This window comes from Eubalaena glacialis, chromosome 14 (assembly GCF_028564815.1).
Source record: "Eubalaena glacialis isolate mEubGla1 chromosome 14, mEubGla1.1.hap2.+ XY, whole genome shotgun sequence".
Lineage (NCBI taxonomy): Eukaryota > Metazoa > Chordata > Mammalia > Artiodactyla > Balaenidae > Eubalaena > Eubalaena glacialis.
This window is the reverse complement of record NC_083729.1, coordinates 18,315,281-18,340,198: the sequence shown is the minus strand read 5'-3', so window position 1 is coordinate 18,340,198 and position 24,918 is coordinate 18,315,281. Positions and strand designations below refer to the sequence as shown.

The 24,918-nt window shown below is 47.5% G+C and overlaps 1 protein-coding gene across 3 annotated transcripts in view; it reads right to left on the bottom strand.

Moving 5' to 3' along the window:
• The window catches only part of KLHL29 (kelch like family member 29), a 312,456-nt gene extending 298,008 nt beyond the window's left edge, over positions 1–14,448 (bottom strand). For all 3 annotated transcript variants that reach the window (XM_061210440.1, XM_061210439.1, XM_061210438.1), the window contains exon 1: positions 13,990–14,448. The gene's annotated coding sequence lies outside the window, so the exon portion shown is untranslated. The remainder of the gene's footprint in view (positions 1–13,989) is intronic.
• Positions 14,449–24,918: the final 10,470 nt, after the last annotated feature.

Sequence of the window (24,918 nt, the reverse complement as noted above, 5' to 3'; positions counted from 1 at the left end):
CCTAGGCTCTTAGAGGAAAATCAACAAAGGAATATAAACGCAAGGTGAGGCGATCAACCCTCCAGGAGCACACGGTCAGCTGGGGACCCCTAAGAAGCGTTTACCTGGAGAACCTGGGTCACGGGCTCATCCCAGAGGAAGTCATGAAGGACGGGCAGGATCTGAGCTGGGCAGAGAGACGGACAAGCCTTCTAGAGATGGAAGAGGGGAGGGGGGAGCCAAGGGTGGCCTCAGCCCAGCCAGAGTGGCTCCTCAGACGGCTGACAGTCCCTCTGTCCCCAGCGCACCTTCCTCCTCTCCAGCCACGTCAGGGGCTCGGTTCCCTGTGCCCACGGGTGGGCGGGCACGACTCATCAGGCCCTGGCTTGCTGAGATGGGCTCCATGTCCCATTCCCCTGTCCCAGGACCATCAGCACCATGGGCTCTGGCCAGGGAGCCGACCACACGGTCGTGGGGCTCACACGACTCCCAGCTGTGCCACCAACACTTCTCAGAGGTGAATTCAGAGCAATGCATCCTTTAGAAATCACAGTGCAAACCCAAGCTGGCCTTCCCAGCTTACCTCTCACAGGGGAGAGTAGATTTGTTAGCTGTATTGAGCTTGTGAGCTGGTGGACTGGGGATGGCGGTCCGGGGTGTTCAGAGGGAGGCACCCGAATGGAGGGAGGGCGACCATCGCCAGCACACCTGCCCTGGGAGGTCCTCCAACTGCCCTGCTCCAGGGGGCTTCCCAGCGACCACCACACCCTCATTGGCCCGTGTTCCCACAGCTCTCTACTGGAGGCAACAGTTCCAGTAAACACCCCGCACTCTCCAAGTCATGCGATGAGGCATGGCCCAGGAATGTGGACACAGGGGAGACAAGTGAACTCAGCTTTCACGCAGATGTACTTTGTGTGCATTCCTGGAAGGCAAGAATTACCTCGCCCCCCACCTTACAGTCCCATTACGGGCAGTACATAGGGCAGCAAAGCTATTATTAGTGTCATTATATGAGGTGGCTATGTTCCAAGAGATGAGGTAACTTGCCTAGGATTTCGCCATTTCTAGGTGGCCCTGCGAGGATGCTGAGGCCTGACCTCCCTGGCAGCAAAGGCCATGGCTCGTGAGCACAAGGCCTCACTGCTATTTCAGGAGCTGAGATGCTGCCCAGAAATGTGGAAGTGGGGGACACTGATCTCAGAGTCAGACTGCAGACTCACTGGAGAATGGGTCACAACAGAGAGGGCAAGGTCACTGTAAGGAGAGCTCTTGCAAGAATAGCTCTTGTACTACAGTCTCAGACTAAAGGCATTCATTCGGCTGCAGAAAGAACGTGTCAACCAGCTCTGAGGCTGCAAACCAGAGCGGAAGGGGCCGAGCTGGGGAGCGGTCACCCTAGCCCCTACTGCCCGGTATCCAGTCAGTTCTGCAGGTGGCTGCCTGAGCTGGGGAGGTGCAGTCACTGCTCAAGGACACTGACCTTTAAGACCATCCACCGACTCCCTGTCCCCAGGGCAGAGTCACCAAGCAGCCTCCTGATAAGAGACTCAGCTTCCTGTGTGATGCGCCTTCAAGGGAGAAATCTGTCCAGTAGCAACACGAGCATCTGGTCCAGCGGGTGCCATACTTTTAGTGTAAATCACCCAAATGCCAGGACCTGGAGACTGTTCAACTCCGGGTAAGCTGCCAGTCTCGTAGGAAACCCCCCTGCACGGAGAGCTTGTATGACAACCCCAATCTGTGGGGACACTCCCAGTTGGCCAGCTAACATCCTCACTCGCTGCCAACTCTCCCCAGGCACTGCAACACTCAATGTCCATCCACAGGAGAGTGGACACACCAACTCCAGTACACACCACAGGACACTACTTAGCAATAAAAGAACGAACCACTGGGGTAAGTGTCAAGATGGATAAGTGGTGCCCGGGGTAGGCTGAGTGAAGCCAGAGGGCACCAGAGTACACACCGCATGCTTCGGTTCATACAAAGTCACACAGCAGGCAAAGCTCATCTCTGACGACAGACATCAGAAAATGGTCAGGAGAAGAAGGGGGATTGCTTGGAGGGGGCATGTGGGAACTTTCTGGGGTGACGAAAACGTTTTACATCTTGTTTTGGATGGTGGCTACACAGGTATATACAGTTATCGAAACTCAGTGAACTGAACACTTTAGATCTGTGGATTTTATTGTATTGCTTCAACTATTATACCGCAAATAAAACACATACACATATACAATGCCCAGCGAAGGGCAAGGTACACAGCAGGTGCTCAAATTGATGAACTGTTGAAGTAAATGCCTTTTTTCCCCCAAGCAAATTGTTTAACGAATTTATTAGGAGAGCCAGTTTGGAATATGTTTAAAGTCTTTTTTTTTTTTTATTGTGGTAAAAATATATAACGTAAATTTTACCATCTTAACCAGTTAAGTGTACAGTTCAGCAGCATTAAATATAGTCACACTGTTGTGCAAACATTACCACCATCCATTTCCAGAACTTTTTCATCTTCCCAAATTAAAACTGTACCCACTAAACAACACAGTTTTAATTCCCCTCTCCCCCAGCCCTTGGCAACCACCATTCTATGTTCTGTCTCTATGAATTTGACAACTCTAGGTGCCTCACAGATGTGGAATCATACAATATTTGTCTTTTTATGACTGGTTTATTTCACTTGGCATAATGCCTTCAAGGTTCATCCATGTTGTAGCATGTGTCAGAATTTCCTTCCTCTTTGTAAGGCTGAGTAATATTCCATTGTATGACTATATCACATTTTACATACCCATTCACCCATTGATGAACACTTGGGTTGCTTCCACCTTTTGGCTATTGCGAATAATGCTGCTATGAACGTGGGTGTGTAAATATCTATTTGAGTCCCTGCTTTCACTTCTTTTGGGTATATACCCAGAAGCAGAATTACAGGATTGTATGATAATTGTATATTTAATTTTTTGAGGAATCTCTATACTGTTTTCCTTAGTGATCACACCATCTTATATTGCTATGAGCAGCACATAAGGGTTCCACTTTCTCCACATCCTCACCAACACTTTTTATTTTCTATTTTTTAAAAATAATAGTCATCCTAATGGGTGTGAAATGATGTCTCATCATGGTTTTGATTTGCATTTTCCTAATGATTAGTGGTGTTGAGCATCTTTTCATGTGCTTGTCGGTGATTGGTATATCTTCTTTGGAGAAATGTCCGTTCAAGTCCTTTGCCCATTTTTCACATCAAGCTGTTTGTTTGTTTGTTGTTGAGTTGAAAGTAAATAAGTTTTATCTGTAACTTTGTGCAGGACTGAGAACCCAGTCTTGCCCTTCCCACTGTCACATGCTCAGTCCCTAGCTGTCAATCTCATGTCCCCGTCCCCACCCCCAATGGTCCCTTGGTCACACAGAGCACAGGAGCCAAGAGTCAGACAGGCAACTGCCTGACCCTTTTCCTAGGACCAAGGAGATTATACCTGGCCTTGGTGTCTATCCCAGGTATCAAAAAAATGTTTCTGAAGACCAGATGTCCTGGAAGGCACACCTGGAATAAAAACAGCTGACAGTTACAGCTCTCGAACTGTGACTTCACAGTTCAGTGAGTACCCACCCCACCCCTGTGACCTCCCCAGGAGTCCTCACCAACAAAGAGGGCTTTTTGTGCTTTCTGCAGAATCTGGGAGAGAAGTTTTAAATTCCTAGGTGGGAACCTGAGCAGGGTGGTGGCTCTGGAATGCCCTTTTCACTTGGGGATGTGAGGGAGAGAGCATGGGAGAGGCAGGGGCTGTCACCACAGCCCATCTGGAAATGCAGGGCTGGAGCCCTTGCCACAGAATAATGGTTTGTGTGGCTTTATCTTAGCCCGAGCTGCTTTCCTATTAGTCTCCCCACTGCTGCCTGTGACCTTCCCCTCACGTCCCAGTCCCCAGTCGCTGGTGTCTTCCGGGTCACACAACCCACATCCCCTCCCTCCAGAAAGCCCCGTGGGCTTCTACACTGTCAGGCCTCTCCCCCAGGGGTGCCAGAGCAGACCCTGCTGGAGACCTGGGGCCAGTGAAAAAAAATGTCCCTTCAGTTACAAGAGAGGTGGTGAGTTCATGGAGAGGAAAAAAGTGACTTCCATGAAGCATGGTTTCCATGAAAATCATTCTTCTCCTTGGGGGCAAAGGAAGAAATTTTAGATATTAGTGCCATTTAATTGTGGAAAAGGGCAGTTTTCCCACAAGGCATGAAGCAACCCAGGTACTCCTCTTTTTTTTTTTTTCCCTGCAATGTGTTGCCATAGATCAGTAGATTGAGAAGCTTCAGAGCTTCTACTTGGCACACCTAGGTTTCAGCAAGAAAAAGGTTCCTTTCACAGTTTGAATATTATTCAAGTTTCGATGATTAAAGCTGGTTGGAACAGCATGAACCGAATAGATTACAGCACTCCACTTACAGCAGGCTCTTCGCTAGCAAGATCAGCCAGACACACTTGCTGCACGCAGCCTCCAGGTCTCACTAATCCGGCTTCCGAATGCGGCACTGACACTTCCCAAATTCGGTGGCCCTGGCTTTTGGTTTGGAAAGCCAGAATCAGAGTATGGTCATCTTATAGTTCTTCAGATCAACCAAACAAGCTAGTTCAATGGCAAAATAGCCTACCCTAAACAAATAAGCTAACTCAATGGCAGAAATAACCTACGCATGGCTCAAGAAGTCAAAACAGTGCAGAATTGCAATAAAATGGCCTCATACGAATGTGGGTATGAGGTTCCTGAGCTAAGACCCTGAAGCTCTCACTCAGCATCAGGGAAACGACTGGGGATGCACATAAACACAGAGCAGACGCCCCTCTTCACAGCCCACCCAACATGGTAATCATTTATTGGACAGAACAGATCAGGCAGCTCCCCCCACTACGGTGAGCACTGACGGACTGGCCAAAATTCAGTCCGCTTGTTGTCCCAAAGGTGGCAAGGTTGGCCTCAATCTTGAGGGATTCTAGATCAGAGCTTTAGAAAATCACTGCACGTGCTTTGGCAAGACAACTGCATCTAGGCTCCCACGCTGCCCTCTACCCCTATCTGTGGTGAAAGACCAGGTTTGGGGGTTTTATTTGTATCTCCAATCTGTTAAGAACCGAAATGTGGTCTTAGCACGCACGACTAGACCACAGCTCACACCACATACTGCAACGCATATGGGAGTGTGACGTGGCCCCAGACTGGTCCACACCTTCAATGAGAGAAGCCCAAGGATCACGCTCTTGGCTGTCAAGGCAGTGCCAAATGCAACAGAAGTTTCTAAATGCTTACTCCCGTTTTATCTTGTCTCAGGCTGGTAACCGATTTGCGGTCTGACAGCATGAGGACCAGGGCTAGAGTAGCATCATTTTCTACTGGCCTGGATAGCCTGGCCTGCAGCAGCAGTGCCCAACCTAGGTGCCCGGGTGGAACTGCGTGGATGCCCGCGGCAGCATTCAGGATCAGGTTCTTTCCCTGTGGTCTGTCTTTCAGAACTTCACAGGAAACTGCTGGACTAGACCCTCATTGATCTTCTTCCACCTGCTCTCCACATGCCACGGGCTTCTGAGTTGACTGGGAGCTCATGGTCGGGGCCACATCTCAGGGCATCTGAACAGTGAGTACCCAACATGTGTCAAGTCCAAGGCCAAAAGACAAAGCTGGTCCTTGCCTTCAAGGAGGTCGTGATTCCCAAAATGAATCCAGAAATAACCACTTGTTCACATGATTTGGAGCAGAAACCAACCCACCCATACACGTAGACAGCAGTTACGATATGCCTGGTATTGTTCTAAGCACTGTAAACAGGAAGCCATTTAATCCTCGAATATTTGATTCTCATCCATGTAAGTCAGGGCACCCTAAGAAGCCTTCTGACCACAAGGATAAGTAGTCAGTTAGACCTAAGCCTTCAAGATAAACTCAGAATCGAACTTTTGTTCAGTTTACAAACGATGATGGCAGTGTGAAGGAATTTGAAATCATATTGACAGGTCTCACTTTCAGGTTTATTTCAAGCCTTAAAATAAAATTAGCTGGACCTCCACTTGTTATGTCAACTGTGGTAATCAGTGAGCAATGTGGCTAAGTGTGTACATATTGTTATTTTAATAAGCAATTTATATTCTGTATGAAAGGGAATACTGGCTCTCTCCCTTCTTTAGAAGTTGACAGTCGTCTGGAGGCCAGGCTTGTGCATTCCTTTAACCCACCCAGCCACCCGTGTTTGTTGATCTGACCTCAGGCAAATGCTCTGTCTCTCTAGAACTCATCTGCAAAATAGGAATAATGCCACCCACATCACAAGGTGAGCAACAAAAGAGATGCCGCATGAAAGGAACCGTTCTCTCCATTGTACCTGCTCAGTAAACAGTTACTGAGTCTATACTTGTTTAAAACCACCAGGAGATGAATATATCATTAAAGTTCCTTAGGAGGCTAAGTTCAGCTGCAGTTTTGATCTGAAAGCAAATGCTTAAAGCTGGAAATTTGAAAAGAGAAGATAAAAGAGAAAGGTAAGTTTTTGTTTTGTTTTTTAAAATGCACGTTTCACCTTTCCCCACTACTTCTCAATGTTGCTAAATATCCAAAAGGAAAACAGGGATGATCTGGCAACTGTTAGGTCTCTAATTTGGCCTAAGCTTTTGCTTTTCACAAGACAGAGAGTTCTCTTGTCTGTTCTTGCTTCATTGTCCCCACCACTGACCCTGCTTCTAAGAGCTTTGCAGGGATGCCTGAAGAAACAGAAAGCCTCCTGCCTGATTTTACCTTGAGGGGAGAAACAAGCCCAGGAGTAAGGAAGGGGGAGGTGGTGGAGCCGAGCCTCACCCTCACCCAGCATCATTTCCTGTGGGATCACTCAGTTACAAGTTCAATCAAAGGCACTGTAGCCATGCCTTTCTCACAGTGAATCTCAAACTGGAGAAGTCATTCCTTGCCTGAGTGAGGGTTAGAAGAGTTAAAACAGGGAGCAAACACATCTTTGTGGTGTCTGCCCCAGGTTCTGTTCACATCCTCTTATCCATCTCCAAAACCAACCAACCAACCCGCTCCCCCCCAAAGAATTCAAATAGGACAGAAATTGGAAAATACAGTGTTATTGACCTTTCATAGTGGTCTCTATGATTGCAAGGTGTTTTATTTTCCCTTAAAACAATGCTTTTATGAAATGCCACAAATTAAAAAATCTAAGTGGGGACAACACCTCACAAGTAAGTGTAATATGAAGGATGGACTAGGACGGACTTTGCGTCGACTCTCACAAGTGCCAAATAGATTCGAGTTATCACTGGAATGAAGAAGCTCCAGGAAAATTAGTCTTCAAGTCTCAAGTCATAAATCCTAAAAGATTCCATTTAGATTAGTCAGAATTCATCAACAAGCATATTTAATAGATATATGCTCAAACACAGCATCTAAAATTCCACACAATGAAAAACCATGAAGATACAGCTACACAGCTAACTGAGTGAAAAGGAACTCCAAAAAGTAGCCTTTGATGTCTATTACCTGACACCTTCTCTGGGCATAAATTTATCCAGGCAAATAGTTTTACTATCAAGTTTTGTGTCAGGCACTGTGTTAGGCACTGGGATTCAAAAGTGAACACACCCAGATCAGTCTTCATTGGCCCTGGATGTATCCTTAATCCTCTCTACATTGTTTCTACTCCTTACTTCGCTATTTAGTTATTACACTGGCTCAACATGGAAACAGCTGCCATTCAAACATCTAAAAGTTTTTCTCCTTAGCGTTCCAGGAGACAGAGGAAATGGAAGCAGGTAAGCAAATCCCAAAGTACTGTGAATGTTGGACCTGGTCAATATTCTTATTAAAGTTCACGTTCCCTCTAGTAGAATTATTTTACTTAAAATGTTAATTAGCACAGACAGCACGGTACCTGGTGCATAGTGGGCAGCGTGTAGTGGTGCAAATGCATCAAGATCCAGTCTGGAGTCTCACACCCGCCCCACCATACACACACCAAAAAGACAAGACAGACTGGTAGTTGACGGATGTGGGTTCAAACACAGATGTACAGTGAGGCTAGATTCATGGCCTTGGGCCAGTTGATTACGTTTCTGAGCCTCATCTTCATTTGCAAAATGTGGATAATCCCTACCTCTCATCGTTGATATGAGGATTAGAGATAATGTATGTAAAGTACTAAAATATAGTGGTCAGCCATAACTGGAAGCTATTATTATTATATTATTGGGGCTTGATACAGGTTTGGTGATTGAATAATAGATTAGCTGACCTCTAAAATCCACATCAACTCTAAAATTATGATACTAACAATGGAATTAAAAGTTCATATATCAAATCCACTCAAAGATATTTTTAACTATTGTAATTGTGATGCAAATCTCGTTTCAGAATAAGTCCTGCTAATGAGACTCACAGAATACAATGTATTTATATACACCCTGGCATATTATGAAAACATGTATGATCAAATTTAACAGGATAGGTGTCTATCGTTTCTGAGATCTCCAGGGGTTGCTGCTGCCTTTTCTATCACAACTACTTGACCGAAGTTCTCCTTTCTAGAGCACTTCTATAGGCCAGACAGACACTGTGATGCAGGTTTTACTGGAGTTATCTTGGCCACGATTATTCCTTCCATTTTCATAAAAGAAAATGGAGGCTTACTGAGATTAAGGATCTTTCCAAGGTCACACAGCTAGTAGGCACCAAGCACTGGACTTCAACTATGACACTAAGCCCATGCCTTTACCCACTGTGCCATATCACTGCAACTCAGGCAAGCCCTAAAAGCAAAACATAAGAGATTGGAGAGACTTGTGAGGAAATGTACCCACAGAAAAGGAAGAACAAATGTCAGTCACATCTACTGCATTCTTCCTCTGACTGTATTCTGTTGACTACATTTTCACCATGCCTCTTAAACAGAGGATCAGTGTAACATATCCATGTAAAAAGTGGGAGAATCCAGCAATCCCTCTTCTGGGTATATATGGAAAAGAATTGAAAGCTGGATCTTGAAGAGATATCTGCACACCCATGTTCATAGACATGTACTGTAAGATTTCCCCTTATATGAGATATCTAAAGTAGTCAAACGTATAGAAACAGAAAGTAGAATGGTGGTTGCCAGGGAATGGGGAAGGGGGAAATGGGAAGCTGCTGCTTAATCGGCATAGAGTTTCAGTTTTGCATGATGAAAAAGTTCTGGATATCCACTGCACATCAATATAAATATCAGCACTCCTGAACTGTACACTTAAAAATGGTAAAGATGATACATTTTATGTTATGTGTTTCTTTTTACCGCAATTTAAAAAAATAAAGTGGCAGAATACATATTTGTATATATGTGTGTATATATACATATTTTATATATATTTGTATATATGTGTGTGTATGTATATACATACACACACATATATCCTTAAAAGAGTCAATGATTTAAAAATTTCAAAACTCTAGAAAATAATTACAAAAAATTGACACCTGTGGGGCCAATGGCAGCCATCGAATGTTTGGGGAGCTGACCTCTTGGCCCAAACCAGATCACTTTCACAATGCTCAACCATCCCTGTTCTAGTTTCTGAATCATCATCACCTGCTGCAGAGTCAAGAGTCCAAACCATGCGAATTTCATGCAGATATCCTCTCTCATGGGAAATGAGAAATCTTCCCTTTCCCTCCCTAAAGGTGGAGAAGCCCCAAGACAATAAAGTTTATTTCACAAATAATTGTGTTGCTACTGCCAATGATCAACCTACCTCATCTTTTTTTTTTTTTTTTTTTTTCAGCTTCAATTCCCCTGTTTTCAAGTGATTTCCTTAAAGAAAGCAGAGACTACCTTTTTGACCTAGGACTTCAGGAAAGTAAGCGGGTAGCTGTTGTAGGAAGAACCAGAGTTTGCTTTCAGAGTGACCTTGATCTCAGCAGGCAGGTAAAAAATTCTGACACACTTTTCCTTCTTAACCAAAATTATTCAGACTATTTTTTTTTTTAGCATGTTAGGAGATGAATCCCGATTTCCTGAGTAATAACAAACGACCATCTTCTGCATAAACTACATTCTTCCAGTTTCTAAACATTTGGGTTTACATGTGATTTATCTGTCTGCAAAGAGATTTCTTTTCTTTCTTTCTTTCTGTCATTTTTTTGCCGCGTCGCTTGCAGGACCTTAATTCCCCCACCAGGGATTGAACCCCGGGCCCCGGCAGTGAGAACACTGAGTCCTAACCACTGGACCACCAGGGAATTCCCTGCAAAGAGATCTCTTATTCTCCAGTCATCCCACATGGTTTCTGCTTTGGTTTAGCCTCACCCACCACAACCAAAGGCTGGATTTCTTATTCATGGTGTTTATTCTTCCCCCTACCCCCAAGTAAGCACTTAGCTGACCGATTACAGAATCACAAGATTGGTTATGATTCCGTTTCTCCATCTGACTTTGAACTTAAGTGCTCCAATTATTTTGCCTGATCCTAATAAGTCAGTAGCATGCTAATGCTTGCCTTGATATTTCTGAAATATACAGGGTGTGATTAGCATGGGACTGCATCATTAGAAAGCAAAGTTTTAAGCGGGTGAGCAAAATCATCACTCGCATTTAAGCAAAGCTTCCTGTTCAGTGAACTTACAATGTTACAATGATCCTAGAGACACTATATGCTATGACTAAACGTATATCGTATTCAGAAAAAGCCTCAGATGCTCCAGAACCTTCTGTCTTTGGCTACTACTGGATGAGAAAAGATCCTAGGAGGACAGGCTTGTTCCAGCACAAAAAGTCCAGAAGTCTGTTTAAGCCAGATATAGCTGAAGACATAAAGAATCCTTGAACCATAACAGGGTAGGAGGGGAAAAAAGGAAGGAAGGAAGGAAGGAAGGAAAGAAGGAAGGGAGGGAAACCTTTAGTCAGTTCTGCTGGGTTGGATTGACATCTCCAGGCCATAAAGTGAGAAAGCTTTAGGGTAAGCCTGCTGGAAGAAAAAAGAAAAACAAACAAACAAAAAAACCCCATGCACACACACATATCAAATGAGATGCTAAAAAACTACATTAGCATCAGTGGTGTTATTTGAGTCGATTAAAAAAATTTAACCCTTTTATAGCTGTGTGCAACCAGGAATAGTGTAAACTTTTGGGAACTAGCAGACAGAGAGAGAAAAAAAAAAAGGAAACGCTTTAAACTGGGAATGATTTGCAGCCAAATCAATTGATAAATGAAAGAAAAAAAGATGGCACAACTGAAATTGATGCCAAAGATTTATAAGGTTGACTAAGTAAACAAAAATGGAACGGATCACCATGGAAATGCATGAATATTGAAATAGGCAAGATCTGAATACACTAATGATATGCCTCACTTAGACTGACAGGTGTTGATAACAACTGTGACAATCCACACCAACATCCACACTTCTAACATGTTTATTCCTAGAAAACACGGGCTGGATTTAAAGGTTCCTTTTCTTTTACAAAATAAATTTTCTATTCTTAAAGGGACTAACTCATTTCTCATCTACTTGAAAAACAAAAAAGGTTTTATCCATTTGCTTTTTGGATATGAGGAGCTGCAGTTAGCAGAAGTCATTCTCTTGGGCTCTACTAGTCTTTGTTCCAATAAACCTCTCACAAAACTGAATTCTCAGTCTTGTTTATCTCCCGCATTGAGTACTTGAAGTATGATCACCACTCATTAGAAGCATAATTAAAAAGACACAACCTAGATTCCTCGCTTCCCTCACATACACATGAAAACCAGTAACCCTTAATCTATTTGTTACCATGGCTACCATAGGATATTTTATTTCAGTACAACTCTAGGTATTTCGTTTGGATTGTTGCTTGCAAATGAAAGTTGGAGACCTATAAATTTGTTAACTGTGCTAGAAATGGAGAGACTGAACAGAAGAAAATGTTTTTCTTAATCATGGACAAATACGGTTTATAAGATGCTTGTGCAGAAAAGTTATTAAAATTGGTTAAATACATCAGCCCATAAACCAATCTAAATGCCATTAAATTCATATAGAGTTTAAGGGCACATATGCTAGTAATTCCCTGATTTATAGCAGGATGATAAATCAACTGCACTCAGAACAATGTACCGGACGGAGACTATATTCACCAGTGGCACACAGTTCCATACTAGTATAAATGCCTAGAATATGTGACTACTCAAATACATGCATGCCAACCAGCCTTTAAAGTATTCACCTGTGAATTACCCGACGTTTTGGCCAAGAGTTGGGATGAACAATCAATAAAGTTGTTCATCATGCCCTCCCCCCCCAAAAGAGTGAAAAAGTAGCTCTGCACTCTCCATTGTAATTTTTAAAAACATCACGAATGAGGTGGGCTAATTAAATCTGCTGTCATTCATCCTAAACCGAAATAATTCCTTAAATCTGCCCTTCCAGGGCTGAGTTGGAGATAAGACCGCACGGCAAGAAAAGGAACTCTGTAGTGAGTAGACGGTTGACTTTAAAGCGACTGAAATTAGGGTAAATACAGCTGTAACCAGGACAGATCTGTCACTGCAAGAGGAGTCCGAATCCCAGCATAGCTCGGCTGGTGAGAGGCTGGAGCCTGCAGCAGTGGAGTCTGACTTTCCCTGAGCTGACGAAGTGGAAGTTTCGCGGACAGCAGCAGATGGGCGTCCTCAGCGGTCCCGTCCCTCCAGCGCCGAGGTCTCGTCTAATGCTGCATAAATACCTGTGTCCACGATTCGCCCCGGGCGCGCCGCGGCGCAAGCACCGTAGAGAGAGAGGAGAGCGTTTGCAGAGCGGCAGGGATGGCAAAGGCGGCGGCTCCCTAGGGACCCGCGGGGGGACCCACCAACTGACCGTGTCTACCACTGGGTTCCAGAGCTCAGGAACGACAACTGGCTTCCCAGCTAGCGGACCCAGGCATCCGAGACTCGCGCTTTGGCCCCATCACCGTTGGTTGCAGGCAGGCAGCGCGTCTCCGCCTTCCCCAGCCATCGCAGACCCGACCTGCCCGGGAGCTGCCTCGGACCTACCCGGGCTCTCGACTCTGCTCTCCCGACCCCGGGCAAGCTCTCCCCTCCCTCGGGGCCCAGAACCCGCACTGCCCAGCGGCCGCACTCGCGCCGCGACCGCATATAACCCTCGCGCTCTCGGCTCGCTCCAGGCCACAGAGACCCGGACATGAGCCCTCTGCCACCTGGCACCTCCCGCAGCAGTCGGGGCGCGCGTCCACACTCCCACATTACACATCTCCCCGTCTACACTATCCCGCACATAAACAACCCCTCCCAACCCAACACACATCCTAGCCGCTTCACCAGCCCCGTACGCTCTCCTTTCCGCGCCCCCCCCAAAACACGCTGGCACCCACAAGGTGTTAAGGGAAGGCGGGTCACAACAAGGTCTGTATGGGTTTCCTCCCTGTGGTTTTCACGCCTCTCTACCTCGAAAGTTACTTGGGATTGAGTGAAGAGACCAGGTCTCCAAATGCGGGTCTGAGGACGGGAGGGGTCAGAAACCCCAACCTGGCTTCCCGCTGCACAGAGGCGCGCACCTCCCCAAAGGCCGGACGCGTGGCCGCCCCCAGGGTCCAGCCCTCCGGTGCCTCTTCCTGGCCCCCAGCCCGGCTCGGGCCCTGGGCCGCTCAGGGGAGGTGGCTTGGAGAGGGACGCATGCTGTCGGGCCCAGCCGAGGAACTGCCTCGGCTAGGGGGGGGGGTCACACTCGCTTCCAGGGCCCCCTACCACAGTGACATTGGCCCCGGGCAGCCCCTGTGCATACACACCCGGGGGCAGGAAGTTTCCCCCCCCCCGCCTTTTTTCCCCCCTGGAGCAGCGCAGGCGCAAGGGCTCCTGCAGCCTTGCGAGTCCAGACGCGGGAGGCTCCTGCCGCCGCCGCCGCCACGCGAGCCGAGCCCAGCGTTCCGGGTACTCGGGCCCCGCTCCCAAGCCCGGCCCGGCCCCACGCAGCCTCCAGGACCCTGGGTCCCCGGCGCCGCATCCTTGGCGCCCTAGCCTGGCTCTTACCTCCGGCCGCGCGGCTCTGGCCCCGGTCCGACGCGCAGAGAGCCTGGGGTCGCGAGTGGGCGCAGGAGGGCTGATGGATAGGGGACGGCGCCTGCGGGTAGCTGTAGCTGGGGCCGCTCGGGTCCTGGCCGGGAGAAACGGATCCAGGTCCACCTCCTCGCGTTCCTGCTCTCCGCCTTCTCCCCCTTTTCCTTCTCCTCCTCCTCCGCCGCCGCCTCCCGGCAGCCCAGGAAGGATGCCCGAGAGAGGGAAGTCAGTCCTTCTGCCTGTCAGCCTGTGCGGCTACGCGCGGCGCGGCGCGGCTCTCACCGAGGCGGCGGCGGCTCCGGCAGCATCGCCCCCCCCGCTCTACCCACAGCCGCGGCGGCCGCGGGGCTAGGGTTGGCTCCGGGCTCGGGGCTCGGGCTCCGGGCGGGGGCTGCACTCAGGCGCGGCGGCCGCCGGGACTGCGGGCGGGCCCTGCGGAGCCGGGGCCGGGGCTGGAGCTGCAGCTAGATCCGCGGCGGCTGGGACGGCGGCGGCGCGGGGGCTGGCGCGGCCGCGGCGCGGGGACCATGCTCCCTTCTGGCTCGCTCCGCTCCGGGTACCGTCTGCTTTAGCTGTGAGGGAGGCGGGCTGCGGCGTGCAGCCAGGGGCGGGCGGAGCCAATCACGGGCGCCCGAGTGGGCGGGGGCGGAGGGTGGGGGAGGCGGGGCGCCCCCGGCCGGGCACCCAGCGCTGCTCCCCGGGCCCGAGGGATACCCAGCAGCCGCGCGCCGGGCCCGGGCGGAGTGCTCGCGGGTGTGTCCGTCCGTCCGTCCGCCGCCCCCGCCCCCCTGCGGTGGCTCCCGGCTCGGCCCGCTCGGCGGCCGCGCCCGGCAGATGCACGGCGCGTGGACCCGGCTCCTGGGCCCCGGCCTCCCGGCCCCGCCCGCCCAGGGTTGGCGGACGGTACCGAGGCGAGCTCACCGTCCTCTCAACACCTGAGGAAACTGGCGGAAAAGTTTGAGAACGAAAAGTCCAATCGTCTTTCAGCTTCCGCCCTCCCTATGACACTCCAGCCATGGTAAGGAGCAGGAATTGTCCAAATCTCTGAAGAACCACGGCTAGCCCTGTAAATCCTGACCACCGACCCTCGACTCTCCTCGGTGTACACGGACTTTCCTGTCTACACTGACCCTCTTGAATCCACAGGACCTCTCTGTTTAGACAGCCTCTACTCAGGCCACCCCAGTCTTCCATGTCTACACTGACTCCCACCCTGTCTACACTGACTTTCTTAGTTCCATCGCTTCCCCGTCTCCACACGCTGTCTACACAGACCCTAACTTCAACCTTGATAGGAAAGGTTTGGCTGGAGGCCCGTGGCAGCCCCAGTGCGGGCTTTCCATTGTGCCAGAACATTTCATTTCAGCACCAGTCTTCCCTTCTTTGGTAGATCTAGATCTGGCTTTTATTCCCTGCCCTCTCCCTCCTCCCCTACCTCCCCCTCATTTGGTTTTGAATTTCAGAGGAAATATATCTTTTTCCCCCAACCCCCATCTCTGGGCTTCAACAACCCTACCACCCCCCCCCCCGCCCCGCCTCCCCGGCGAAGCCGCTGAGGCTCGAGGCCTGGGTAGAAATTGGGGAGGTGGGTGTGGAAAGGTAGGGAGCTGCTTGCTATTTGGCTTGAACTGGGCGGAGCCAGCCCGGGGCGGGCTGTGCCAGGCCCCGCCCCCCATCTGCCAGGACAGGGGGAGGGTTTGTTGGTAAATCTCTTTCAGCTTACTCCTGTGATATCTGAATCCAGGCCTCTTCTCTCCTTGGCTGTAAACTCGGTGCAAGGATTGTGCCTTCTTTAATATCTTGTGGGAAGCAGAGTACAGTGTGGCGGCTGATAAATAATAAATAATAATCATCTACTGAGAGTAGCAGGAGGACCATCAGTGAAAGGGAATGAGAACACCAGGGAAAGGGCCCATTGGTATTAGAGTAACTGCATTTTCTGAAAAAAGAAAAAAAATCGAATGAAGTTTTGGTGTGTGAAGCCTGGCGGTGGGGAGAGGACAGAGTAAAGCACTGCAGCGAGGACTCCCCCCTTGATGGTGGGGTCAGCCAGGAGAAGTGGTGTGTCTTTAAGCGAGGGTGATCGAGGGTGCCTTGAAGGGGGAACAGGAGGGAGTGGGGGTACAAAAGCTCCTCCAACAACCTGAAGAGGAACGTGAGATGTGGTTTGAATGCCACGGTCTTAACGTGGTATATGAAAAGTGATTGAAGGGTAATGTAGATGGGAGAAAGGAGGAAGAAGGATTACTTGGGGTTTTAAAAAAAGACTCAGGTAACACCTCAAGCACTGAATGCAAAGAGAACAAAGGCACAGGTGAGTCAATGTTCATTCATGTTGTAGGAAGCTGTCCTCTGAAATGATCTGCATGGGTCCACCAACTGTGAGCTTGTGGGATCCACCAGGCTACATTCTGGAGTAGTGGCACATAGGACAGGTGTAGACATTATGGAAATGTGGCTAAGGTTTGCAGGGTTAAGGGATAGGTTAAAATCTGGCAATTTGAGGCACTCATAATGTCTGACGTGATTTTGAATGATCCTCAAATCAAAGCAGGAAATACACACTCCAGGAATCCTTCCTCAGCTACATCTCTAGGTGAAGGTGTAAGGATTCTCCCAGTTTCCCTGCTGGCATTATCAGAGAAGAGGGACTGTGCTGAATGTGCATCCACCCGGGTGATGCCAAGGGTGCTGGTTCTAGAGCGCTGCAACGCCTTCAGGGTTGGATCTTGATAACGGCTCACGGGGGGTGGCGGGGGGGGGGGATGGTGCCAGCCTGTCAGGAGAATGAGAAAAGCTGTGTGAATTAGAATCACAGTGGGTGGGCTAGTCTACCCCCTCCTCACCCCACCCTTCTTTCATCCCCAGAGCCTGAATGCAAATAAGGATTTCCAGAGTCTGAAGCTGAGATCTTCCTCTGCAGTGGGGCTCTGCCCAGCTAGGAACTGTTGGGTTTGGACTTAGGAAGGGTCGGCTCTGGTCTAGACATGAACTCCATTTCACCTGAAGTGCTGTTGTTGATGTCATCTGCCCCTGTTCCCCCAGGCTCTTGGTGACATACAGTGGATCTGCTCTGTGTTGTGTAAGAGATCTCTCTGTGTAGACCTTGCCCGTAGCTGGGATCTGTCTTGGGTTATTCACTGCCCTGCTTTGTGGTATTTGGGATAAGCTCCATGGTTAGCATGGATCTCTCTCTGTGGTAAATGTGGTTTGTTCGGTGTTACACGTGAGAGCTTCTTCAGCCCCGGTCAAAGATTTCTCCATGAAGCACGGGATCAAGCTCTGTAGAGTAAGCTTCAAAAGCCAGCCCTCCCTGTCCTGACGAAGATGCCCCAAGCTGGGCTCTGAGATCAGGACTAATGTGTCTGCTCCAAGCAGATGGGTTGTGAAGGAGTGGACTTGTGAGGCCCAGGGAGGTAGAGTGGAATGCTGCAGAACATGCATTTCCCACTCAGAGCATAGACCATTATTTGCGCAGTCCATCAGACAAGGACTTTGTGCTGGAAAGGCTGCTGCCGTCACCTGGAGAGGCACCAGAGGAAGCCACAGCATTACTGTCTGGGAGTGCCCATTGTGGCTGAGACGGACTTCCCTCCCTGTTTGTATTTATAATAGTAATCACAACAAAATGATCGTTTACTCAGTGGCTGCAATGTGCCAACCATTGTACCAGGTATTCTACCCACAATACCTGGTCAATGATCATAGCAACCTGTGGAATTAGTGTTATCAGCCCCAAGCGCTGAGTCATAGAGAGGGTAGGTGATCTCCTGAAATCACACAGCCAGTAAATGGCAGAGCTGGTATTTGAGTCTGGTTGGTTGGTTCCAAAGCCTTTGTTCTTTTCACCATCCTCAACACACAAATGCAGTTTCTTTTGTCATTAACCCAGTGCTTTTCCCTTGGAGAAGACACAGTGGATGCTGATTTTGCCTCTATCAGCAGCCAGTCCTGGAGTCAGGACTGGAAATCAGTCTTAGGACACAGAGGGCTGATGTAGAAGAGGGGAAAGCATCTCTTTGTTTACTGAATGCACAGGTCACTTGGAAGAGTGGACGCCTCATCAGAAACCCTCAGGTCTGAGAGGACATCTGTTTCCAGGAGTGAAGTGGGTATAAATAGAGCAGGAGCCAGCCTCTCTGCTGGTCTGGTTTTGTGTTTGCTGTTTTGTTTTTCTAACATTCTGCTCCACTAAAACCACCCCCATTTGGCATCAAAAGCATGAATAAATCCTACATAGGATACTGTCCCTCCAGTGGCTAATCAATCCATAAAAATCTATTTAGCACCTACTGTGTGTCCTGCATTTCAACCCCATGGTGTTGATTAAAGCAGGAAGTAAGAAGTCACAGCTGCTGTATTTTCACTGTGGCCACCCTGCTCTGTGGATGCGTGGCAAAGGCACATGCTAATCATGCAATCAGCCATTTGCAGAGGGCCTCCTGCACGCTCAGCCTTCTGCTGGGTGCTCTCAGGAGTATAGGGAAGGTACAAGGTGCTTCTCACTCTGGTCATGTTTACCCTGCCTGTTCCCCAAAAGGGGCTGAGGCATCCAAATACAATACAGGATTTTCCCCCTCCCCCTTATCTGTGGTTTCAGTTACTTTTGGTCAACCCCGGTTTGAAAATATTAAATGGAAAATTCTAGAAAGAAACAATTCATAGGTTTTCAGTTGCATGCCATTCTGAGTAGTGTGATGAAATCTCATGCCACGCTGCCCGCGATGTGAATCATCCCTTTGTGCAGCGTATCCATGCTGTGTACACTACCTGCCCATTGGTATAGTAAAAAAGTTAGTGCTTATAGGGTTTGGTACTGTCTGCGGTTTCACGCATCCACCGGGGCTCTTGGGACGGATTCCCTGCAGATAAGGTGGGACTACTGTACTTGGTTCTTGTTCTTGACAGAGACTAAGGTAACAACAGTTGTTATCAAGAAGCATAACTGAGTGCTCAGATGTGGGGAAAAGACTCCAAGTGTTGTGGGATGCAGGGGATGATCTGTAAGAGCGGGGCTGGTCAGGATGGGTGGGTGGGTGTCAGACTGGACCTGAGGAATGAGGAGGTTTTTCCTGGGGGGCAGAGGAGCCCAGAGCAGCCAGAGTAGAAGGCAGGGGCCAGGAGGGTAGAGGAGTAGGATTCCTGGACTGGGGGATTCATCCCAGTGTGAGAGTTTCTGAAACAGTGCTTGCTGGTAACAGTCATTTCCTTTGGGTGAAAATGAACATGTGTTTTCCTTCTTTGCCCAAATCAGTGAACTATTAGATTCTAAGATTCAGAGTGAAACCGGTGGTGTCTTTTTTGGCATTTTCAATGGCGGGAATGCAGCAGCTTTTTTTAGTACCAGTTGTTTGCAGGTGGCAGGAGTGCTAATTAGACAGAGCCACTAGCAAATTTCCTGGATGGTTCTGACTCCCAAATCGACAGGAAACCTGCTCGGGCGATTTAAGAGAGCAGTTTCTACTCTCCCCATTGATAAAGTGATTCTTCCAACACGGTGGTCAAAGGAGTGGGTTTCATAGTTGCTCAATACATATTTATTGGGTGTTGAATTGTTCACAGTGACCAAAATTCCACTTTACTTTTTCGACGTTTAAGAAGGGCCTGGTGTTCCTCTATTAGAGAGTGTTAAAAGAAGACCCAAATGATTGGGAGGATAGTTGAAAGGAAAATTTTATTTGAGTGTTAGAGGAGTCTTTCGATCACGGAACAGGTTTTCACTAAAGGGAAAACTCAGGAGACTTTTGAGAGAAGATTGAATCCTCATAGTTCTTTGCATACGTATTTTTTAAGCTGTTTTTAAGAGTAAAGAGGTTACGGGCCTGCTGGTTCCCTGTTTGACTCCAGAATCCATTGGTGCCAATGTCTTTTATCTCCCTCGGAGATTTCAGTAGAACTTGGGGCCAGGACCATGTCATTAGTGTGGTCATTTTTTTGTTTTTGTTTTTTTTTAAAGGAATTCCTTTATTTTTATGGCTGTGTTGGGTCTTCGTTTCTGTGCAAGGGCTTTCTCTAGTTGTGGCAAGCAGGGGCCACTCTTCATCGCGGTGCACGGGCCTCTCACTATCGCGGCCTCTCTTGTTGCGGAGCACAGGCTCCAGACGCACAGGCTCAGTAATTGTGGCTCACGGGCCCAGCTGCTCCGCGGCACGTGGGATCTTCCCAGACCAGGGCTCGAACCCGTGTCCCCTGCATTGGCAGGCAGATTCTCAACCACTGCGCCACCAGGGAAGCCCAGTGTGGTCATTTTGAAGCCCTGAATTGGGCCAGAAGCAGAACAATGACCATCCGGGGCAGGTGACTGCCCTGCTCTGTCTCTAGGACAGAGACCCTCGTGCTCTCTGCTCTCTGTCTGGACTCAGGCTGCCCGAGAGAGTGTCACAGTCCCCACAGGCTGTTGGGGGGAACACAGCGGGAGGCAGAGGGACCACCATGCAGAGCCTTTGCCCACAAATCTCATCTTCATCAGCTGTTTCATGAACACGGCCAAGTCCAGGACCCTGTCTCAGGAGTTATTGTTTATTTCCGTATCCCCAAAGCTAGAGGCTGCCTGTCATGTTCATGAGCAAAAGGCAGCCCGTCCTCCAGGGAACAAGTTCACTATTCTCCCCAAAGACGGGGGTGTTGGGAATCAAGCTGCAGGCACTCTTGGAGTCTGAGATAAATCTCGGTTTGCAGGGTGAGGTATCTAATGGTTTCAGCGATTTGGGGTCTTTTGGAATACGTGTCCCCGTATTTTATCTTCATGTTTACCCCTACTCGAATTTGTGAAGCTGCGTACACTTTATGTGCAGTGTGTCTGGAAGGAGGAATTTGTGAGGTCATGCCCGATGGAAACATGACTGTCAACACATTGGCTCCGGAGGCTCTGTCCCCAAGAAATCAGAGGTGACAAGGAAGAGAAAAGCAATAGGGCCTGAACTCAGGGTACTTTCTGAATATTTACTAAGGGTCGTAAAAATAGCCTAAGTCTGTGATAAAAATCACCATCTGGTCCAGGTGCATCTTGATATAAGAAAATATGATATATGAAAATTCAAAATGATAAAACAGAAGGATTTGCTAGTTTACATTACAAAAGGATGCATGAGCTGCCCATAAGTGAAGTTTTCCCCTTTGATATTTAATGTGTGGCTGATTTAGTAGACATTCCGTTCATATACAACTGGTCAGAAACACATTAATTTATTTTTATTTATTTAAGGCTTGTGACTACCTACTTTCAAGACATCTTGAGCAATTTACAGGTTAAAACATGGGGCAAAAGGAGACATTTGGGAATGAAATAGAACAGATAGAACCCAAAGGGAGGACGTGGGGTTAGAGGCATTAGGCACACAAGATGAATGGGTTCTACAATTAGGATCTCTAAGGGGAAAAGGGGCAAATGCGCCAGGTTACCTGATTGTATAAAAAAAGGCGCATTTGTATCAGGTCATAAAAGATGTCTTGAATAGAAAGTGTTTTAAAAAATCAGAGACTGCTATAAATGGAAGAATGTAGTATTATTGAGATAAAAGTTTTCTCCTTTAGACTTTGGAGACAGATGCTAATCATGGAAAAGTGTAACACTACAGATCTTTGTGTTAACTTTTTTTTACTACTTCTAAACCTTTGAAAAATATTTACCAGATGATTTCATTTAAAAAAACATTTCAATTCTTTATAGGTTTACTTTTTGCCAATTCAGGAAAAGTGTTGCAAATTGGACATATTTCATTTAGGTGGTTGTGAATTTTCCTAGAAAGCAACAGGTAGGTATCTTCTAGCTTAATTCTAAACCCTTGATAATTTCAGTGTAGCTTCAGGTCAGTTTCAAAATTAGCCAGAGAGTTTTGGCTAACGTAAAATTTCATTAGAAATAACCAGAACTTAGCATTAGAATAGCAGGTTTAGAAAAACCTAGGACTTGGAAAGAGTCAGAGCAATATTTGGAATCTGAGATGGTTATATACCAATCTGCAGATAAATCCTATTAATGAACTTAAGATTTTAAAAGGGTTGCAGATATAAACTCATCATTATAATCAGGGCTGTTTTTCCTGGGAGTCAAGATTGACATGTGGCAGTAGATGTGTATGTATTGTTCAAAAGCAACAGAGATGTTAGTTGGGGTGACAGTATATAAAATAATGAGGTACCGATGATGAAAATATCAATAATAGCTGATATTAGTTTAGCACTATGTGCCAGACACTGTTCTAAGCCTTTAATTTTCTTTAATATATTTTCTTATATTCCTTACAACAAAGAATGTGGGAACTGATGAATCCTGAGTCTAAAAATTTTAATGCAGACACATAGAGAGAGGAGCAGATGTTCTTTCATCAGGAGGGAGTGTGATACAATCCATCGGCTAGAGGGGGGATGTGGCTGGCTCATTCTGGATGCACGTCTCAAAATCAGAATGGAAGTCTGATGTCGTGTTTGCCTTTTCACTACGTAAGCGTATACCAGGTGCCTTACACTGGTAAGCTCTGGGCATCCCCAGCCTTTGGTCATACCACTCATGCCACTGAAATCTGACCTAAAGGACACTGGAAGTTAAGATTAGAATAAGAGAGAAGCCCCCAATTGTATTAGTAATTTCCCCAAACCTTAGTAGCTTACGCAACATTTATTATCTCACCCAGTGCCTGAGGGTTAGGAATCCAGGAACAGCGTTGCTGGGTGGCTCTGGCTCAGGATTTTCCATGAGGCTGTAGTCAGATGTCAGCTGGGGCTACAGTTATCTCAAGATTCCACTGGGACTGGAGGATTTGCTTCCAAGCTCACTTACATGGCTGCAGGCTAGAGGCCTCAGTTCTTTGCCATGTGGGTCTCTCTACAGGGCTGCCTCAAGACATGGTAGCTGGCTTCTCCCTGAGCAGCAAGTGATCTGAGAGAGAGAGGCCAAGACAGAAGCTGTAATGTATTTTATAACTTAATCTTGGACAAACAACATAGACCAACAGAGGTTTAACGTGAGAAGGGACACAAAGCTGTGGATACTGGGAGGTGGGCTCATTGGGAGCCATCTTGGAGGCTGACTATTACAACAATTGTCTTAGATTCCATGGGTTCAGGGAGGGGAAGAGTGGGCATGGTAGGAGGTATTCACTGGGTTTCAGGTTTTCAGGCTTCTGAAGGTCCCCAAGAGATCAGGAGACATTACATGAGATTCCGAAAGGGAAGATGGCTCAAGAACTCTTGTTGATAGAATTCTTAATGTGTAGTTGCCAATGCTCTTGAAGAGAAATAGTCAGGTGGGAATGGGTGTTGATGAAACCAGTGACCGTGGGAAAGTTCACCTTTGAGTGCAGCTGGAAAAAGGACAGAAGGGGCATAGATGTCGTCGAGTTACACACACCTAATGAGGTCTAATTAATGAAGGCAGCAAAATGGTCAGGATTACAAAACAGCCTTTCTTATTTGACATGAGCAGAAAATCAAGAAAGGATCTGATTGGTGATTGTGGTAAGATGTCTAATACTGCGGGTTTCTGTGGCGCAAACTCTTACTGAGTGCCACTGTGTACCAGGCAGAGTGCCAAGGGCTAAGGATACAAAGATAATCAAGAAAAGGTCGCTGCCCTCGAGGATCTTCCAGTCTAATGAGAAGACACATATAAACGAGGCCATGATCAATACCATAATGAGATTCAGTACAGGTAGCACTGGGACATTGGGAAGGGCACTGCCAGTGCTACTTGGGAGCAGGCAGGTCGGGGAAGCCTGTACAGAAGAGATTACACTTGAGCTGAGTCCTTAAGGATGAGCAGGATTTCGCCAAATGAACAATAGGAGGAAGGGCAGGGAGAACAAGAATTGTCAAGCACAGGACAGGCAGGGGAAGCTGCTGGTGCTTCATACGATTAGAGCAGGGTGGAGAGTGCAGACAGGGCTCGAAAAGAAAGAGGAGGCCATTTCACACGGGGCCTCGGAGACTCTACACTGGGGATTAACGGGGCAGTGTTGCTCAAAGTGGGGTCCTACATCAGGATCACATGGGAGGCTGATTCCTAAGCCTAACCCTACATCCACACCGGCAGATAGTTCACCATAACCATGTTCTCTTCTTCCTGAGCTAGACTACATCTCCCAGCGCCCTTTGCAGTTGGACTACATCTCCCAGCGTCCTTTGCAGTTAGAGTATATTGCCTAGTCTCCTTTTTAGTTAGGTGCACTCATGTCAATGAAATATGAATAGAAGTAATATGTGCCATTGCCAGACCTGACCCATTAAAATCTGCCCTGCATGCTTTCCATGCTCTTTTCCCTCTCTCCATGTTGATGCAGGCAAGCACAGGAATCTTGGAAGCCACGTGTTAAAGACGGCAAGGCAACAAAACCCAGGAAGCTCTGGGTCTCTGAGTGATTGTTTGGAGAGGGCCAACCACTGATCTGGAACACCCATTTTGGGGCTTCAAGAAAACAAGAAATAAAATTCTATTGTGTTTGAGCTGTTTTATTATTTTGGGTTTGTTTGTTTTCGCAGCTAGTGTTACCCTAACTAATACAGCAATTGAGAGGGGAATTCTCTGGAGAATTTGCATTTTTAACAAGCACCTTAGAGGAGTTTGAGAATCCCTGTTGGAGGCGAAGGGGAACCAGCCGCTCATGGGTTTAGAGTAGACCAAGTAACGTGATGCTATTTGCCTTTTAGAATGGCAGCAAAAAACGGGATTTTACCTTCTTTTTCTTTGCCGAGAACAATCTACTGACTAAAAAAGAAAAAGAAAACTGTGGTAAGAGAAAATTGAAGTTCAAGATGAGTAAAGAGATTGTAACAAGCACCAACCTGCTGTAAATGAGCTCAAGTCTCTTGGCCAGGACAAATTACACCCCAGGGAGTAGAGAGAACTCACCACCGGAGCTGTAGAGCCTCTGCTGATAATCTTTAAGGAACATGGAGAGTGGGAAA